This window comes from Octopus bimaculoides, chromosome 14, assembly GCF_001194135.2.
Source record: "Octopus bimaculoides isolate UCB-OBI-ISO-001 chromosome 14, ASM119413v2, whole genome shotgun sequence".
NCBI lineage: Eukaryota > Metazoa > Mollusca > Cephalopoda > Octopoda > Octopodidae > Octopus > Octopus bimaculoides.
In genome coordinates, this window is record NC_068994.1 from 3,736,933 (window position 1) to 3,745,709 (window position 8,777).

The 8,777-nt window shown below is 39.1% G+C and overlaps 1 protein-coding gene across 2 annotated transcripts in view; it reads right to left on the reverse strand.

Moving 5' to 3' along the window:
- The window catches only part of LOC106870078 (zinc finger protein 431), a 13,174-nt gene extending 10,681 nt beyond the window's left edge, over window positions 1-2,493 (reverse strand). Inside the window, exon 1 of one of the 2 annotated variants that reach the window (XM_014916051.2) lies at window positions 2,256-2,493. The gene's annotated coding sequence lies outside the window, so the exon portion shown is untranslated. Of the gene's footprint in view, window positions 1-1,641; window positions 1,833-2,255 lie in introns of those variants that run through there. The other variant, XM_014916052.2, reaches the window with a different exon arrangement.
- Between the last annotated feature and the right edge of the window lie 6,284 nt (window positions 2,494-8,777).

Genomic DNA, 8,777 nt, shown 5'->3' on the forward strand with positions numbered 1-8,777 from the left:
TATATATTACACACACACACATATAAATACAAATTATACCATACATATATATACACAATGGTGTGTGTGTGTGTATATATATATATAATATATATATATGTGTATGTGTGTGTGTGTATAGACGTACATCTGGCTAACACTAGCTAAATAAATTATACGGTTAATTATATATAAATATTTATAAACCTTAACTAAATATATATTTTTAAAACCTTAATCACTAACATTGTAAAAATATTTAGACTGAATATCATAAATAAAATATGTCTCGTTTATGAAGGAACCTGCGGAAAACTTCTCATCACGACACAAATACATTATATATATGTATGTATATGTATATACACGCATACACAAGTATATTTAGTGAGTCTTGTCTGCCGCCCAAACCCCAACTTTGTCTTTCGTCTACAACAATCGTGATTTTATAAACCGTTAATGTCAGGCAGACATTGAAAAAAATCAACACCGCTGGATTCATTCACGATGAACAACTGAACGAGTATTCCTTCTTCTTTGCTTTTATTTGAAGACTAAAAAAAGTTTCTTTTGGGGGGAGATAGAGACATTTGTGTCCTAGATTTTTTTTCTTCTTTTAGTCCTAGGCTAGCCCTGATCGTGTAGACAGCCCTTATGCTCAAAGACATTCCAGACGTGACTATCTCATCTTTTTTAAGCACTGTGTACCTCGAAGAAAATTATCCAAGGTGTCATTAAAAAAATGTTTGTTAAGTCGGTAGGGGTGGTTTGGAGGGAGATTTGACCGCTATTTCTCGCAGGTCGATCGACAATATAGAGGCTCCTGTTCCTTACATGAAAATAGGTAAGGAAGAGTCGGTGACATTCATTCCAAACTATAATGTTGGCTGTAGAGATGATGGAAGCAACGGTAGAGAAGGTATCTTTTATGTATTGTAGAAGCCCGTATGAATAGGAAGCAGTGGTCTTCATGCATCTACCAGGTATAACCTATTCCAATTGGATCGCGGACTGGACTCAGCGAGATGTTGGGACTTTCATGCATTTATCCAAATACAATGCAATATTAATGTTCGGCACGACACAGGACGCGTCGATGCTTTTAATCCAGGTACGCTAGCAATTGCCATAGGAAGTGTAATAGCTTGAACTTAGTAATCAAAGAATTAACAAGGGAACCTGCTAGAAACAACAGCCAAATTTCCTCAATGCACACTCTACGGTCGTGGGTAAATGCAGCAAACGATATACAAAAAGACGAGATGTTCATTGGTGGAGCGCCTTTGATAATAGATTTGCCCGACCAGGGATGATCTGAGGATTGCAGACATGATTCAGAGAGGAGAAATTACTTGCTTTACCACTCACTGTACGCCGAAGCAAAAGTAATTCACATATTTCTAGAGAAAGATGATGGTTAAATGAGGTTTTGTGGCCTTCAAGCCTTTCTCCAGGCATTTTAGCAGAAAGGGTGAAGTGAAACAGCATGAATCGAAACCGGATCACAACGAACATGGCCAAGAAGGAACTTCCAGCCTCGACAATAACACCATCAACACCACCGCCGCCATCTTCAACAATGACACAACCACGACGTGGTCGCTCGAATTGTTAGAAATAGCAGCCAAACAAGCTTAAATAAAAAAAAAAAGAAAACCCTACCGTCATAAACAAAAGATATATTAGACAGTGTAATTCTTGACATAAAAAGATGGGATGGTCACAGCTGGAAAGGCTTTGATCATAGGTCTGCTCGATCAGAGTTGATTAAGGTAGGAACTAGACACCACCACCATAATCATCACACACACCACCACCTTCCATTATCCAGAACTCTTCTGTGATGGAGGGAAATCAATAGAAAGAAACAGTTACACGTACATATATACACACACACACACATATATATACACACACACACACATATATATACACACATACATATATATACACACACACACATATATATACACACACACATATATATACATATCCACATATGTATATGAGTATATGTGTGTGTGTATATATATATATATTTATATATGTATGTATATATGAAGACCTTACGTATACATAGAAACAGAGACATATACATTAATATAAGAAAGAATCTTTTCAACGAAACGAGACATAATTGTTTTTTGTATGTTTTTTAAGAAGGGAGAAACAATTAAGCCTGGCTAAAAAGGGGCAATAAATTACACAACATTTATAGGTGAACCCTAAACTTTAGTGATTCTTCTATATTTATTAATTATCAATAAAAACCTTACCTTTATTTCTGACGGCCCTTTTTTTTTCTCTCCGGCAAAGCTGAACAGAGAAGACAGACATATACAGCAGTAGAAGAAGACACAGACACACACACACCGGCGCTCACTCTCATATTTCCTTCCACAAATAATACCGTTTACTCCCTGGCCGGACCTTTTCGATTTCGCATCGAAAGTGCATCGATGATGTTCTCTTGCCGATTCTTCGGACCCAGATTGGCTTTGATTGAACAGATTTAAGATCTTTCTTTTGACCGCTCTTGTAAAAAAAAATTTTTTTACGTAACTTTAAATGCTTGCAACTTCTTTATTGCGAATTTCTATAAGGAAAAATATGAATGCGATTTTCATCAAAATTACATAAAAAAAAAAAGGATTCCAAATGGTTGGAAAAAATTTAACAGGATCTAAGATTTATGATTCCGACCCTTTCCAACCACGAGACGCTCCGTTTATTTGTCTGAAATATTAGACAATATCTAAGCGACGACAATATCTAACATGTCACTCCTTTTTCTTGTTGAAGCTGTTTACTTCCAGGTTAACTTCAGTCGAATAGGCATTACGACCAAAAACGTTCCGCCCTCGACCAACCCCTGTCATTTTTTTAAAGACATCGTGTATCTGAAGCTAAATAATCCAATGTATTTTTGAAGGTGTGATTTAAAGGAAATTTCGTAGTTATTTGTAGCATGTCAAGAGAACACGTAGCCGTTCTTTTCGAGCCAGAAGAGTTTAACTGGAAAATATTCCATCAACTTGGCTCAAATGATGTTGGCATCAACTTGAACATTCACTCAAGACTTGGTCCCCGTGTCATCCATCCTGTACAAAAATCAAGCTTGCATCACATCACAACACTAAGACAGAACTATTTCACTTCATTTGGCCCTGCTCTCTTTAACATCATTCTTTCTAAGATACATATGAGAAGAAAAAGATCTCAAGCCATTCAAATGCTTCTTGGATGAATTCCTCCAACAAAATCCAAATAAACTACTAAAATATATAATAGAGAAACAATTCTTAACCCTTTTGATACCAACCTGGCTGAAACCAGTTCTGTCTCTGTAGTACAAATGTCTTGTTTTCATAAGTTTTGAATTAAAACCTTCCACCAAACCTTAGTCACAATTTATGTTCCTAACATTAGCTGAATGATTACTAAGTTATTTTACTAAATTCTTTGTTGTTTTTAAAGTAATTGGAAGAAACACTGAGCATCTCAAAATAAATACAGTAACGAATGGGTTATAGCTAGATATATTTCTGTCAAAAATAACTATTTATTTGAAAAGGCTATGGTGCCCAAACTATGACTAATATGAAACATCATTAAATGGCTTTCCAGGTGGTGCTGTTAAGTTAGTCATGGTCTGGGCCAATTCTGAGTGAAACCTGTACTGGTTCCACGTAGAAAGCACCCAGTACACAATATAAAGTGGGTAGCATTAGGGAGGGCATCAAGCCATAGAAACTATGCCAAAGCAGACAGTAGAGCTTGGTGCAATCCTCTGCTTAGCCAGTTCCTGTCGAATCATCCAACCCATGCCAGCATGGAAAACAGATGTTAACTCCCTCTCCTCCTTTTAGTCAAGGAGATTTTTCTCTTTCCTTTTCTTTTTCTTTTTGTCTTGTTCCACAAGACAACTGGCAACGCCACTAATGCCGATGCCATGTAAAAAAAGCACTTGGTACACACTGTGAAGTGGCTGGTGTTAGGAAGGGTGTGTGGCCATAGAAACCATGCAAGAACGGACATGGGAGTTCAATGCAGATCTGTGGCTGGCTGGATCCTGTCAAACCATCCAATCCATGCCAGCATGCAAAATGGACCTTAGATGATGATGATGATGATGATGATGATATGCTCTCGTTCTTTTGCTAACACTCTTTCAATGCCACCTTGCTCTGAATCATCAAAATCCAATACAATACAAAAAAACTGCTGTTGATATATTAATCAAAATGGTGAGCCGGGCAGAATTATCAGCAAACCAGACAAATTGCTTGGAAGCATTCTGTCCATCTTTATGTTCTGAGTTCAAATTCCACTGAGATTGATTTTTGCCTTTCATCTTTTTGGGGTTCCTAAATCCTAAAACAAGCACCAGTTGAAGACCGGGGAGTAATGTAATTGAGTTAACCTCTGTCCTGAAATTGTTGGCCTTGGACCAAAACTTTGAAATCAATTTTATTGATTCCCATCATATTATATCAACCAATATTGTACTGTATTGATCATCATCAATATCATATGGAATCTCAAAACAAGGATTTGACAACGAATATCACCAGATCAATTGGTTGCACAATAAAAATTGAAAATTAGAGCAATTAAAAGCTGCACCTATCACCCCACCACTTCCACCTCTGTCCCTAATACCCACATAAAATTCTCCCTCACCCCTGGGGGCAGTACCACCCACTACATTAGTGACGTTCAATTCTATTTTCCCTCTTCTTTATGAATTAAATGCATAAAGAGAAGACAACTGTGTTTTGCAGCAATTTTTGTTTCTCTGCAGAAATTTATATTCTTTTACTGGTTTTGGTTATTGGACAGTGGTCATGCTGGAGCACAACCTTCAAGGGTTTTAATCAGTCATGTCGCACTTCATACTCTCTTCCCCATCCCATCCCACTACATGTCTAAGTCTGGTACTTATCGTCTTACAATTTACTGAATGCCTTGGCTTTTGTGATAAAGGGATGCAACCCAATCTAATGACACGTGCATACAAGCACACATACACAAAAAAAAAACCCACCCAGTATACTCTATAGACTGGTTGGTGTTAGGAAGGGCATCTAGCTGTAGAAACCAACTCAAAACGCACTAAGGGACCTGGTATGGTCCCTGACCTTTCCAGTTCCTATCAAGCCATCCAACCCATACCAGCATGGAAAACCAATGTTAAATGTTCATCATCATGATGACGAATGTCATTCAATCTATATTCAATCTATATGTATGTATGTATAAGTATATATTTATATATATTCTTTTATTCTTTTACTTGTTTCAGTCATTTGGCTGCGACCATGCTGGAGCACCACCTTTAGTCCAGCAAATCAACCCCAGGACTTATTCTTTGTAAGCCTGGTACTTATTCTACCGGCCTCTTTTCCTGAACTGCTAAGTTACGGGGATGTAAATACACCAATATCCAATGGGCTTCTTTTATATATATATATATATATGTGTGTGTGTGTACATACACACACATATATATACATACATACATATATAGGAGTGGCTACATATATATATATATATACATACACACACACACACACAACACATTTCCTTCCCGTTCACAGTAAGACTTCTATTCAAAAAAGTCCGACCCATTTCCCCCCATAGCAGTTATGTGAAGATTAAAAGACCTACAGTCTGTCCTGATTTACCTCCCTTGCAAAATTCTCTCTCACCCTGAGAAATAGAAGCCAGGCAGCTGCTGCGGCTGCTACTGTCGCTATTTAACTCCAGGTCAGCTCTGAACGAGTACACTTCCGAGCAGAAGACAAGCCATGGTTGGCACGCCTTTGACTATTGGTCTACTTGATCAAAGTCGACCTGGGGCCAAGCGGCAACAACAATTATATGAGTCAACGTTTTCATATTGGTCAACCTGTTATTAATAGCTGCCAAATCTCTCTGTCAAACCACGACTCAACTTCCTTGCAAAAAGGTGAAGGTCAAATTGGATATTGTAGTTGTAGATATGCTTAGAAAGATGGGATGGTCACGGATAGTCTACCTTTGATCGTATGCCAGCTCAAAGACTGGCCCTTCTCTTAAGAGCTACAAAATATTTCGGACCCCACAGCTGGAATCCAGCTGTCACATTTGGGATATTGTTCTAATTATGCACTCAGAAATTTTGGACTACATCCATAGAAGGGTCACTCAGCTATCGGGTATTGAATCAATAAGTGACACTTGTCAGCTGTCCCACAGACATGCCACCTCCTTTCTCTTCTTTATAGCCACTATAATAGTCTTCTCTTGAACCCTTACCACACTGGTAGCCCCACCTGTCCTTCAGTGGCTTATCACTCTCGGCATGTCAAACTCCTTTGGTCTCGCACTAACCACTACACCCGGTCTTTCCTCTTCTGGTTCTTTGGAATCTTCTCTTTTGGGCAGTTGATGTCCAATTGCTCAATCAAAACATTAACAACATCAATATCTCACCAGAACCAACAATCCTTCTTCCAGACTCCAGACTCAGCAAGTAAAAAACAGCCTCACTTACTCTGTGATTTGTTACAGTTGTGCATTGTGTCCTTGAGCAAGACACTTCATCTCATGCTGCTCCATTCCACTCAGCAGGCAAAAGTGCATTGTACTTGTAATTCAAAGGGTCAGTCATGTCACATCCTGTGTTATGCTGGATCTCCCCAAGAACTACGTTAAGGGTACACGTGTCTGTGGAGTGCTCAGCCACTTGCTCATTAATTTCACAAGCAGGCTGTTCTGTTGATCGGATCAACTGGAACATTTGTCGTTGTAATCGACAGAGAGCCAGTTTAAATAATTCAAAATAGTTAAGCAACACATGTTATGGACAGAAACAGCCTTTTCTTCCCTGACCTACTGGGGTAGCCAGTAGGAATTTGAACTCAGAACGTAGCGACAGACATTTCATCGGGTGTGCTAACGATTCTGCCAAGTCGTTACCCCTACAGAATATATTGAAGAATGTGTTGCACATTCATGTGTGAATAAGCATTTGTTAACACAAACTACAAGAGTGTAGAACATATTGGTGCCATGGGATGTCGCAACAACCCTCAGTCTGGAACTTGGTCAGAATGCTTGCATCCGGGCAAACTTCCCTGCAGGTTCCCCCATCCCAGGAGATGATATTAAACTGTGTGGTGTGCTGTGTCTACACCCTCACCCCAATAAATATGAGTATAGTTGACAAAGCAATAAATTACAAACAGCAGGATAAGTGTAGCTGTGAGTGTATGAGTGAGAAGTCCACTTTGCAACCATGTGGTTTCTGGTTCAGTCCCACGGTGAGGTACCTTCAGCAAGTGTCTTCTACTATAACCCTAGGCTGACCAAAGACTTGTAAGTGGTGGATGGAAACTGAAAGAAGCCCACTGTATATATATATATATACACACGTGTGTGTGTGTAAATTTCAATGAAACTCATTACCTTCACTCAACCAGAAGAAGTCCATTGTGCATGTGTGTGGGGGGGTGCACACGTGTGTGTGTGTGTGCACACATGTATATGAATGTGTGTGTGTGTGTGTGTGTTTTCCTTGCATTTGCTGGTCTGTAAACAATAGCTTCTGGCCAGTTGGCTTATAGTCCAGCACAAAAGGATATCTTGTCTTTCTGATATGTCTTGACATGTTGTTTCATCTTTGTAAAACAAAAGGGGAAATTGTGCAGTAGAAGATGGTGGTGGCGACAGTGATGGTGGTGGAGGAGAGTAACAGTTTGTACCACCCAGGCCAAATGGTATGCTTAGCCATGCCTTGCAGACATGATTGCAAAGACATTACCATGGAGAAAGGCCAACAACACTAGCTGCAACAGCCACCCCACCTTAGCGGCCTCGTTTCTCAGACAAGCTGTAATTACAGTTCTATATTTAAGAGATGAGGAATTATTTACGTTATTTACATTTGATGGATATTTGTCCTCATCTTGTTTCTTGTTAACACAACATTTCAGCTGATTTTCGAGAATTTACAAAAAAATAAAAGACGAAGACGGGTGTGTAAACAACAAACAGATGTATTAGTTTAATGCTCGCCTTTAGTTGAACAAATTGACCCTGGGGCTTATTCTTTGTAAGTCTAGTACTTATTCTATCGATCCTTTTGCCGAACCACTAAGTTACAGGGACGTAAACACACCAACATTGGTTGTTAAGCGATGGTGGGTGGGGGGGACAAACACAGACACACAAACACATGTTGGGCTTCTTTCAGTTTCCGTTTACCAAATCTACTCACAAGGCTTTGGTCGGCCCGAGGCTATAGTGGAAGACACTTGCCCAAGGTGCCATGCAGCGGGACTGAACCCCAAAACCATGTGGTTGGCAAGCAAGCTTCTTACCACACAACCATGCCTGCACCTATATATATAAGTGTGTGTGTGTGTGTGTGTGTGTGTTTGTCCCCCCCACCATCAGTTTGGCAAAGGAGACTGACAGACTTTAAGAGCAAGTCCTGGGGTCCATTCATTGACTCAAAATTCCTCAAGCAGTGCCCCAGCATGGCCACAGTCTAATAACTGAGACAAGTTAAAGGTATAATAAATAACATGTGGTGGTGTGCCACACTCCCCATGCAGTGGTGTCCCGCACTCCTACAACAACAACAACAACAACACATACAATGTTTTATGTTTTTATTCTTTTATATATTTTACACAAAGGCTCATTATATTTTTTCCCCTTTTTTTTAGTTATTAATTAATTAATTAATTAATTGTTTTCCTTCTGTTTGTTAAATGATTAAAAAAAGTCAAAATACTTGAAATTACAAT